Genomic DNA, 12,208 nt, shown 5'->3' on the forward strand with positions numbered 1-12,208 from the left:
CTTAAAAATTATGACAAAACATGGTGGAAATATCATAATTAATTAATTCAATAATATCAATTTTTACGCCTATTTTATGTTTATTTATACATTTTCAAAATAAATAAAATAATAACTATCAAAATCTTTATAGATAAAAATTAAAGGAATTCTCTTTCAATAATAATTTTATTCAAGGGGACACATGCAGAAGTGTCCCAGGGCACATAGGCACGCCGGGGTTTTTGAAGTGTTTGCTCTATGGGTGTCTCATCTCAAATCAATAAGTGGCAATGCCGATGCTATCTCTCCTCCATATGGTCTGTGACAATGAAGCAGGTAAAGCAATCTCCTGATTTCTGCTCTTCTTTCTCTTTTGAACTCTTTATCTCAGCACTTATCCAAATCTGTACGGAACATCTCTCTCCCTTTGCAGCACGCTTTATTTGTAAGTTTAAAATGGATGATATCCTCATTGCCACATGCAAATTCCCATCAGCATTTGTTCAGGCTATCCCGATTCACCTAGCTATTACATTAATAAAAACGTTAGTCATTTTACCTCACCAAAAATGGCACAAAACTAAATTTTTCCCTTGGTTAACAAAGAGCTCACAAAAACATTTACTACCACTAGTGCATTTCATTGCATCACAGAGCAATACTAAGTACTAACACATTACCACATCTTTCATTTACAAACATTCTTCTAAAAAGAGAAAATTGAAAGCATTGCCATACAGAGAGAGAGAGAGAGAGAGAGAGAGGAAAATAGCAAAAAAGACTTCTGAAATTTGTGAGAGAACTTTAAAGAACAAGCAATATGAGCTCTGGGAGAAAATGCATATAGTTTTTGTTAATTAAGTGATGGTACAAATCCCTAGTTGTACAAATCAGGTACAAGTATGAATTATAAAGGTTACAGCTAGTAGAAGAAGTGACGCATCAAAGCAGAAAGAATTAATGACAAATGCATATGCTAACTTAAGATTAATTGCAGCTGGCAGTCGTGCGTTCTAAAACTTTCCGTTTGTAGGCCCTGTATTGAAAGCAAACTGCTTCCAGTCCACCCTAAGAAAATAGTTTTAACAAGTGACCAGAATATCCATTCCCAACCCAGCCGAAAAAGGGAAGCTAAGGACCTAGACAGTGGAAAGGAAACTCATATTATAAACTTTGTTCGATATGCCAAACTCTCATTGAGGAAATCCAACGTTATTCAATGTAACAATACCCTAAAACTTAAACCTCACCAGTCGGGGGAACAAAAAAAGAATAAATAGAAAATAAAATAAATATTCAATATCACCAGTAATCATTGCAAGAACATGTTCCATTTTTGAAGTGATGAAACCGGTTTGAGTCTCTCACCACTATTTCTCTACCTCTAGCCATTGAAGTATATTTGATTGCAGTGTGACAGTCTCCACAAACACGAAGATTCTTAAATACTCTAATAGGTTTTGGTTTGGATATGCTTATAAGACATAATGCCACAACTATTTTCTCACTGTGCTGAAACAAATATTGCTCCTTTAGTTCATCCTCGACATCATGAAGAACAAAATCTGTATCGGGTACATAGCCCAATTCCTATATTTTTGAAGCCAATTGATTCAGTTCATAATAAATATCTTGTGCTAGGGGTGTGAAGTGTCCTCAACATGGAACTTGAGCACCATATTTTCCACCTCTATCCAGCTACAACCTGCTTCTTTGATCAAGTTTCTTTCATTCAAATTTTTTCTAATTATTACCACATCATCCCATTGACCTGAGGAAGCATACAAGTTTGATAGTAAGATATAGACTGCTGGATCATATGCCATATGGGTCTTGCACAAGAATCATCTATGCTGCATGTACCCCAAGTTCTTTGTTGCCATGAACCAGACAGGCAGCAAGAAATGTACGCCAGACTAGCGCATCAGCCTAGTCTTGAAAGGTATTGAATTAATGAATTCAAGTGCTTCTAAAAGGGATCCTGATTGACCCAATCAATCAACCATACATGTGTAATATTCCATTCTCGGAACAATCCCATGTTCTCTTTACATTGAGGTGAAGGGTTTCCAGCCCTCAAATATTAGCCCCACACGGCTACAAGCTGATAAAGCAGCAGTATAGGTGATCTCATTTGGTCTAACACCATCCTCAAGCATTTTGTGGAACATTTCCATAGATTTAGAGGCAAATCCATGTTTTGCAAAACCAGTAATCATTGAACTCCAAGATATAACATTTCAACCTCCCATGTCATTAAAAAAAATTGAAAAGTAGCTTCTATTATACCTCCACACCTAGAATACACGGAGTCAAAGCATTACAGATGCTTTTATTTGATGTGAACCCTGATTTTAGTACCCGTGCATGAATTTTCTCACCCTTACCAATTGCACCAATACTAGCAGCTCCACTCAAGAGACTAGCAAATGTGAAAGCACTAGCCCCAATTCCAATATCCTTGATTTCATGAAAAAGCTCAAAGGCTTTTTCCGAATTCCAATTTTAGGCATATGCATCAACAATCGTGCTGTAAGAAATTAAATTCTTCTCAAACAGCATATCAAAAGCTTTATGAGCATCTTCCATCATGCCAGACCTTGCATACATGCTAATAAGAGAATTGGGAGACACAATTCAGCGATGCAAACTTGCTGCCCATACAGGGATCAGAAAGATTTACACATGCCTTAAGGACACTAGAAAAGGTGAAATGATTTGGTGAAACATGACCCTTGATCATTTCCCTAAGAAGTTCAACAGCTTCCTTATCAAGCCCTCCACTTTGCACGTATCCTGTGATAATATCTGTCCAAGACATGACATTACAACCAACCATTACGTCAAAAACTTTCCTTGCATCATCCACTGATCCATCCGCTGCACACTTAGCATACATGTCTACCAAACAACACCCTACACAAACATCTAAAGCCAACCCAGTTCGTATGACCCAAGAATGCAATTGCTGCCCCAGATTTAACAATTCTACCTCTGCACAAGCTGAAATAACTCCACCAAATGGAAATAGATCCGGTACATACTCACTCAAAACCATATTAAAAAAAAACAAATCTACAGCCTCCATTGGGTACCCAAATTGCATAAACCTAGTTATCATCAAAGTCCAAGTAACCGCATTCTTCTCAGGCATTTTCTCTCAAACACCTTATAGGCTAAATCCACATCACCACTACCCTTCACAATCACAAACATTTCAATCAATGCCCATCCAACACACACATCAGACTCAAAATATCCACTTTTGATAACAAACCCAAAAACCATTTCCCCAATGGGAACATTTTCCGCATTCAAACACGCACGAATCACTACTGAAAAGCAATACTCATTTGGGCAGAAACCATTTTCAAGCATATCCAGAAACGTGACAATGGCTTCAGTTCCCATATCATTATATGCAAAACAAAAAACCATAGCACTCCAAGAGACCAAGTCTCTCAAATCCTCCATATCATCAAAAATGGATTTTGCTTTATCCCAATCCCCACTTTTTGAGTTGGGAGTGAGTCAAGTAGTGAGTGTGAACGAGTTTGCCGAGTTGGAAGTTCCGGGACCTTACACAGGACTTTTTTTTTTTTTTTTCCTTTTCTTTTTTGGGAGAATGTTATACAGGAGTTGAGGAAGAGGGAGTAGGTGGTGAGGTCGGGGTCCTTTTTTGTCCGGTCCGTTTTTAAAACCATGTCTATAAACATATTATATCTATGAATGTTTGTGTTGTATACCATTCATTTTTCTTTGGGAAGTTATTATAAAATTTTGGTCATGCTAACAAGTACATTCGGGTATTTGTTAACAATTTATTTTAGAAAAATTTTTATAAAAAAAAAAGGGTCAAAATATTAATTACCTTTTTTCTTTTTTCATAAAAATTTTCTTTAAATGGATTATTAACAAATGTCTTAAAGACATTTGTTAGCATTTTCCTAAAACTTTTTATCAATTTATTCATTTTTGTATTAAAAAGATGTATATAATACCACATCATTTAATATTTTTGGCTAAAATCTAAACTATAAACTTTATATTTGAGTGATTTTTTTTTTTTTTTTTTTGGTTGTTGTTGTTGTTGTAGTCCTTATGTGTATTGTCATCTATAAATCTAATACTACTTGAAGATGTGATGGAATGTCATTTTAAACATGATGAGATTTTTTTTTACCTAGGTATCATTCTGACCACTGCCCTGTCTTGTTAGAGATGCAACCAGGGTTACGCAGTGGAAAGAAGAGGCCTTTTAGGTTCCAAACATGCTAGCTGTTAGACCCTACTTTCCCTGATATTGTTTCTCGAGCATGGGATGGTGCAAATAATCTTGTTGAGGCTGTCGATAGCTTCACTAGGGATGCTGTGGATTGGAATAAAAACCAGTTCGGGAATATTTTTACTAGGAAGAAAATTCTGATGGCTAGGATAAATGGTATTTAGAGGGCTATTGCTGCCAAACCCTCTTTTTTTCTTCTTAAGTTGGAAAAGGATCTTCTTAGGGATCTTGATCTTGTTTTCAATCAAGAGGAGGAGTTATGGGCTCTAAAATCTCGGGTTAATTGGATGGTTCCGGGGGATCGTAATACAACCTTTTATCATGTGTCGACGTTGGTTAGGAGGAAAAGGAATCAGATCATGGCAATCAAAAATACAATGGGGGAGTGGATTCATGAGGAAAGTGACATTAAAGAGTATATTAGAAGTGGTTTTAATGAGATATACTCGACATCTCATGAAACTGCTTCGAGGGGAGATTCTATCACTTTGCATTGTCATGCTAGATTGTCGGATGGGGATAGAGAGAGCATTGGTGGGGAGGTTAATGAAGAAGAAATAAAGGCTACCTTGTGGTCTTTAAAACCTTTTAAAGCCCCGGGTCCAAATGGGCTTCATGTGGGTTTTTTTCAAAAATTTTGGTCGGTAGTGGGGGACTCCATGATTGAGGAAGTTAAACAGATTTTTAGGAGTGGAAAAATGTCCGAGCATTTGAATAAAACTCTCATTGCACTGATTCCTAAAATCCAAGGCCTTGAGACTTTAGGTAACTACAAACCTATTAGCCTCTGCAACACGGTGTATAAAGTGGTGACTAAAATTATTGTGGCAAGATTGAGACCTTTCTTGGATAAGCTTATATCTCCCTTACAGACGGCTTTTGTCCGGGGTAGAAAAGGTACTGACAATGTTATCATTGCTCAGGAGATAATTCATTCTTTTGGGAAAAAGAAAGGGAAGACAGGGTACATGGCTTTAAAGTAGATTTAGAAATGGCTTATGACAAGCTTGAGTGGGGTTTTATTCGTAACATGCTTGCTAGGATTAATCTTCCCACAAAGCTCATAGATGTAATAATGAGTTGTGTGTCGACAGTCTCCACGTCCATTTTGTTTAATGGGGAAGCATTAGATCCTGTTCTGCCTTCTAGAGGGATAAGGCAGGGTGACCCGCTCTCCCCTTATCTTTTCATCATTTGTATGGATTTTCTTGGGCAGCTTATAGAAGAGAAGTGTAATATGAAAACATGGCAGTCAGTTAAAGCCTCTCAAAGTGGTCCAGAATTTTCTCACCTTTTCTTTGCGGACGACCTCATCTTCTTTGCTAAAGCAGATTGGGTAAATTGTTCCACCATTAGAGATGTTCTTGATGAGTTTTGTGATTTATCCGGACAATCAGTGAGTGAAGCTAAGTCGAGAGTGTATTTTTCTCCAAATGTGGACAGAGACACAAGAGAATCGCTTTGTGACATGCTTGGGTTTGTTTCCACCCCTTTCTTAGGGAAGTATCTTGGTTTTCCTCTAAAGCATCCTGGTTCTTCATCTCAGGATTACAATTTCATTCTTGATAGAGTGAAACAAAAACTCGCGGGTTGGAAGGCTAACATGCTCTCTTTGGCGGGGCGGACTGTTCTCATACAAGCCTCTTTGGCTGCTATTCCTTCGTATGTTATGCAATGTACACAATTACCTGGAAGAATTTTGGATGGGCTAGATAGAGTGGATCGAAATTTCCTTTGGGGTTCTTCGGAGGCAGCCAAGAAGATTCATTGGGTTGGTTGGGATAAGGTGATAAAGTCTAAGGAGGAAGGGGGGCTTGGTTTGCAATCAGCAAAGGGCAAGAATATAGCTCTCTTATCCAAGCTTAATTGGAGGTGGCATAATGAAAAGGAGGCCCCTTGGGCTAGAGTGTTGAATATGAAGTATTGCAATTAAAGAAGGAGTGCAACCAATGCTAATAGGCTGCCTTGTTCTCACATATGGGCTGCTATGAAAAAAGGTATGGATAGTTTCAATAGGGGGAGCAAGTGGCTGGTTCGTAGTGGGCTAAATGTGTGGCAAAATAAATGGACAAGTGGAGGTTCTCTTAGAGGTTTGATTCAGGGTCCCATCACGAGGGAGGCTAGTCATTTAGAAGTTAAAGACTTTATGACAGACACGGGTTGGGATTGGGGGAAGATCCCTTTTGAACTTCCCTTAGAAGTTAAAAGGGTGATTCAAGCAACCCCAGTGACATTATTGAGTAGAGGTGTTGATATGTTGGCTTGGTCGGGATCTCCTAAAGACACTTTTGATTTGAAAAGTGCTTATAGGATTGCCATGGGGGTTGAATGTATAGTACCTTTCTCTGCGCAGTGGATTTGGAAAGTGAATACTCTTCCAAGGATTAGAACCTTTCTTTGGAAATGCGTTCATAATAGCATTGGAGTCAAAGTATGCCTCGAAAGGAGGGGCGTTAGTGGTGATACTACATGCCCTCTATGTCAGGAAGGAGCTGAAAGCATTTTACATGCCCTAAGGGATTGCCCGCTATTAAGATGCCTGTGGAACTAGTTGGGGATTCTACCCTCTAATCAAGCCTTTTGGAGGAGCAACCTCTAAGATTGGCTAGTGTTAAATAGCAAACTCAAGCATAATTTAGGTGCTTCTCATCCACCTTGGAAAATTGTTTTTCCTTTTGCTGTGTGGAATGTTTGGAAGAGTAGAAACAATTTGGTTTTCAATGGCAAAAGTAGGAACCCGAATCTTGCTTTGCTGATTGTAAACCAAGCTGTAGAATTTTTTCATTGTCTTTCTTCTCCAAGGTTGCTGACCCGGAATGTTATGATGAGGATTAGATGGGAGAAGCCGACTCAAGGGTGGTGGAAGCTTAATACAGATGGCTCATGTTGTGGCAACAATGGCTTGGCAGGTTGTGGAGGAGTGGTTAGGGATGATGTAGGTAGGTGGGTTATTGGTTTTAGTATAAGTATTGGCATCACAAATAGTTTTGCTGCTGAGTTGTGGGGTTTAAGGGATGGACTTCTCCTATGCAGCAACCTTAATATTAATGCTCTTGAAGTTGAACTTGATGCCAAGGCTATTGTGGATGCCTTAGGGAATCCCTCATATGTCAACAACGTCATATCGCCGTTGTTGGATGATTGTAAGCTTTTGATTTCTCGCATTCCTCATGTTTGTATTAAGCATTGCTTTCGTCAGGCAAACAGGTGTGTAGATAGTCTTGCTAGGATGAGCTATTGTTTAGATGCTAGTTTTTTTACCTTTGATAGTCCGCTTGTGGACTTAATAGATGTTGTTGAGGATGATCTCAATGGGATATCTGTCAATAGGGTCTGTACTGAGAATGTTTTTGTTTGTTAGTTGTTAATGAATCTTTCTTCACCCAAAAAAAAAAAAAAAGATGAGCATTTTTTTTTTTTTTTTTTTGGATGAGAAATTTAGTTGTTAATGAATCTTTCTTCACCCAAAAAAAAAAAAAAAGATGAGCATTTTTTTTTTTTTTTTTTTGGATGAGAAATACGTGAAACTTTATTAAGAAGGAGAAAGATACACAGCGTCCTGAAACACAGAACTTTCAATACATGATGGGGTTTCTTCTAACCAAGTAACAAAAGTGTCAATCCCTTTGGCGTGTTGTGTCAAAGTGTGTGCTGGTACGTTGCCCTGCGGCCTAACATGCAGTATTTGAGTTCTTCGGAAGTCACGTAGGGTGTGTTGAGTGCCTCTAATGATGTCCTCAATAGTAACCGGTGTTGTGGATGAGTCGGTAAGAGCATCTGAGATGGTTGATGAGTCGGTCCCAAAGATAACCTCCTGTAGTCCGATATCTCTAGCGAAGTGAGCCGCTTCTTCCATGGCCTTAGCTTCGGCTGCAAGAGGTTCCAGCGGTAGTGGTATGCGTTTGCTCAGAGCAGCTAGCACCGAACCTTCATGGTCACGCACCACGACGCCAATTCCCACGGCCTTTGTGTTTGAAAAGACAGCTGCATCCACGTTGATCTTATACCATGGATAATCTGGCGGGGTCCACCGTGTGTCAGCATGTTCTTTATGGTGAGGCTTTTGGAGGTGGGTAAGCTTGTAGTCTTCAAGTATGAGTCGGGCTTTATGGATTATTTCTCTGCTGGATTGACGTGGGGCTCCATGCCTTGTTTTGTTTCTATTGTACCACATGCACCATGCAGTGGTGACAATGAGTTCAAGTAGTTCTTTTCCCACGTGTTGGAGAAAAATGAGGTGCCATATAAGATCAATAAATTCCCTGTAGCGTATACCTCGAACATCTAGCGGCAATTCGGATGCTTCCCAAATCTCACGAGCCTCTGTGCAGTCCCAGAAGTGATGTCCACTAGTTTCCTCACTCAAGCCACAAGCTTCACATAAAGCTTCATCCAGGACCCCACGATGGCATAGGTTTGTTTTGGTGGGTAATATATTGCGGCCAGCCTTCCATGCAAAGGTTTTTATTTTGTTTGGAAGGCTAAGACCCCAGATGGTGCTCCAAAAGTGAGTGTGGTCATGCTTATTTGATGCCGTGCATGAGCTTGCATGGGAGGATAGGGATAAGGCCACCTTATATGCACTGTTTACTGTGAACAAACCTCTTGGAGTGTAGGCCCAGATTAGACGATCTTTGGCTCTAGTTCGGCTTCTTGGGATGGCCAAAATGGCATCGGCGTCTGCCGGCAGAAAGATTTGATGTATCATGTCTTCTTGCCACTCCCCAGTTTCTCCATTTATGAGGGTGCAGACTCGTGAATCAACAGGTATTGTATGCGGTGGGGAGATGACTCGAAAGGTGGTTTGTTGTGGGAGCCACTTATCAAGCCAAATCTGGACAGAAGAGCCATCACCTACTTGCCATCTGCTTCCACTCTTAACGACATCTTGGGCAGCCATGATACTTCGCGATGCAAAGGAAGGTTTCGAGCCCAACTCTGCATGTAGAAAATCACAGTGCAGAAAATAGTGAGCTTTGAGGACACGGCATACTAGAGAGTTGGTATTAGTTTGTAATCTCTAGCCTTGCTTGGCGAGGAGTGCCAAGTTAAAAGCTTTTAGATTTCGGAAACCCAATCCACCCTCTTTTTTTGGAACACAAACTTTATCCCATGACAGCCAAGCCATTTTATTTTTTCCATTGGAATAACCCCACCAAAAAGCACGAACCATGCTAGTCATCTCATCACAAAGGGTATCCGGGAGTTTGAAAACACTCATTGTGTACGTTGGAATTGCTTGAACTACTGCTTTAATGAATATTTCTTTTCCTGCTTGTGAGAGCGTTTTCTCCTTCCAACCTGAAAGTTTGTTGTCAAGTCTTTCTTTTAGAGCTCAGAAAGTGTTCTTCTTCGATCTACCCACCAAAGAAGGTAGGCGAAGATAAGTTTCATGTTGTTGTATAACTTCAGCACCAAAACGTTGCTTGATCTCTTCTTGTAGGTCCTGTGAGGTGTTGCGGCTGAAGAATAAAGATGTCTTCTCCCGGTTTATTTTTTGGCCCAATGCAAGTTCACAGGTTTCCAAGATCTATTCAAGGTGGCTACAGTCTTCAAGGGTGGCTCGACAAAAAATGATACTGTCATCTGCAAAAAAGAGATGTGAGATCTGTGGGCTATGTGGGCAAGCTGCTACTCCTTTGAGTGAACCTGTTGAGGTGGCCTGCCTGAGAAGAGATGAGAGTCCTTCTGCACAAAACAAGAAAATGAATGGGGAAATAGGGTCCCCTTGCCTCAAATTCCAAGAGGGTATGATGTGGCCTCGAGGCTTGCCATTTAACCTAACAGAGTATGTAACAGTGGTAACACATTGCATCATAAGGTTTACCCATTTATTATCAAAGCCCATCTTAAGCATTATATCACGAAGGCAACCCCATTTTACTCTATCAAAAGCTTTACTCACGTCAAGTTTCAAAGCCATCTCTCCTATTTTACCATTACACTTCTGATTTAAGTAGTTCATGGTTTCAAAAGCAACCAAGATATTATCAGTGATAAGGCGGTCAGCCATAAAGGCACTCTGGTTTTCACTGATTATATTTGGTAGAAAGCGTTTGAGCCTATTTGCAATAACTTTGGATGCTAGTCTAGAGATGACATTGCTCAAACTTATAGGCATGTATTGTGTTATCTTTGTGGGGTTCTTGACTTTAGGGATAACAATAATATGAGTCTCATTAAACTTTGGGGGGAATAATGCTCAAATTTAAAAAGTTAGTACAACTTTAGTAACACAATTGCCAGATAAGACCAAAAGTGTTGGTAAAATAAAGAAGGCATACCGTCTGGGCTTGGTGACTTTTTTGGGTGCATCTGTTTTAAAGCTCGGTGGACTCATCTGCGTGAAAAGGTTGGCATAAGAATTGATTCATGGAGTCAGTTACCACTGGGTTTATTGCTTCAACAACGGCTGAGGTGTCAGTGGGTCCATTGGATTGGAAAATAGTAGAGAAGTATTCTAAAATAATCCTCTCCATAAAGTGATCATCCTCATACCATACTCCACAGTCATCAGTCAGGCCTTCAATAGAATTTCTTTGCTTGCGGTTGGATGCTTTTTGGTGGAAGAAAGATGTGTTTTGGTCTCCATCTGTGATCCACGGTTGTTTTGCTCGTTGGTGCCACATGGTATTTTCTACATCAAGCCAACAGTCAAGGGCATTGCGGACTTCTTGGATTCATTCAGGGTGTTGTTGTGGATGTTGATCAAGAGCTTGTAGTTCTTTTTCTAACCGTGTGATCTGGCGGCTAACATGGCCAAATTCAAATTTGTTCCATGATGTTAACCAGGTTCTGCAAGCTTCAAGGCAATTTGTAATCGGTGTACCTTTTGGTTTAAGAAGCCCTTCCATCCATGCATCTTGTACAACTTCTGCACAACGTGGGTCCCGTAACCACATCGCTTCAAAGCGGAAAGGGCGCTGGGGTCTTTGTTGTGGAGGCCGTAGTGAAGGGAGGTTGACTGTAAGCATTCAGTGATCTGAGGTGGACATGGGTATATGCTGTACTGTGGTACCTTGGAAGAGTGACTTCCACACCATTGTAGCAAGTGCTCTATCCAGGCGGATGTAGGTTCGGCCTTCAATAGGGTGGTTACGAGACCAAGTATATGGAGACCCTGTATAGCCCAAGTTAATAAAGCCATAGTGGTGAATCACACTGCGAAAATGGTCCATTTGTCGAGTCGGCCGCAAACCTCCACCGCTCTTCTCTGTTTGACTGATGATTTCATTAAAGTCGCCGAGGCAGAGCCATGGAAGGTTGTTTGAGCATTTGAGAGATTCAAGTAGGGTCCAAGTTTCCTCCCTTCTACTCGTATCCGGTTGTCCATAGAAACCGGTGAGCCTCCATTTGGAACCTGTGACATTACAAAATAGATGGGCATCAATAAACCATCTTGAAAAATTTTGAACGTGTACCTGTGCAGTGGGTTTCCACAAGAGGGCCAGGCCACCTTTGAGGCCATCACATGAGACCACAAGTCCTTGGTTATATTCCTAGTTCTGTTTCATGCCGTTTAGCTGCTCTATGGTGAGCTTTGTCTCCATTAAGAAGACACAAATGAGAGCTTTCATCTTCAATGCTCTTTTGAGAGCTTTAACTGTTCGGGGGTTCCTAAGCCCCCGACAGTTCCAACTTAATATACTCATTGCTCTTGGCGGTGCTGCATAGCAGCTATCGCAGATCCCAAGTTGTCAGCCATGAGTTTTCCTAGGGCCTTTGTTTCTTCATCTAGTCATTTCTGTTTTTTTTCAATGAAGATGGCGCTCTGTGTTTCAATTGTCTCACATTTACGTTTTGGGCCCAAGAGCTGACCCAGTGTTTCAGTAGTATCCATTGCATAGGCTGGTGGCCCAATTCTGCGCCATGTACCGGTTTTGGGGCCCACAGAGGATTCAGTGTGGCAGGTTGGCATGCTGGCAGTGGAGTGCGTGCCCG

At 40.5% G+C, this 12,208-nt stretch overlaps 1 pseudogene; it reads right to left on the reverse strand.

The window, feature by feature from the left end:
• Positions 1–1,275: 1,275 nt before the first annotated feature.
• Positions 1,276–3,735, reverse strand: LOC111984048 (pentatricopeptide repeat-containing protein At3g49170, chloroplastic-like; annotated as a pseudogene).
• Positions 3,736–12,208: the final 8,473 nt, after the last annotated feature.

This window comes from Quercus suber, unplaced genomic scaffold, assembly GCF_002906115.3.
Source record: "Quercus suber isolate HL8 unplaced genomic scaffold, Cork oak 2.0 scaffold_331, whole genome shotgun sequence".
NCBI lineage: Eukaryota > Viridiplantae > Streptophyta > Magnoliopsida > Fagales > Fagaceae > Quercus > Quercus suber.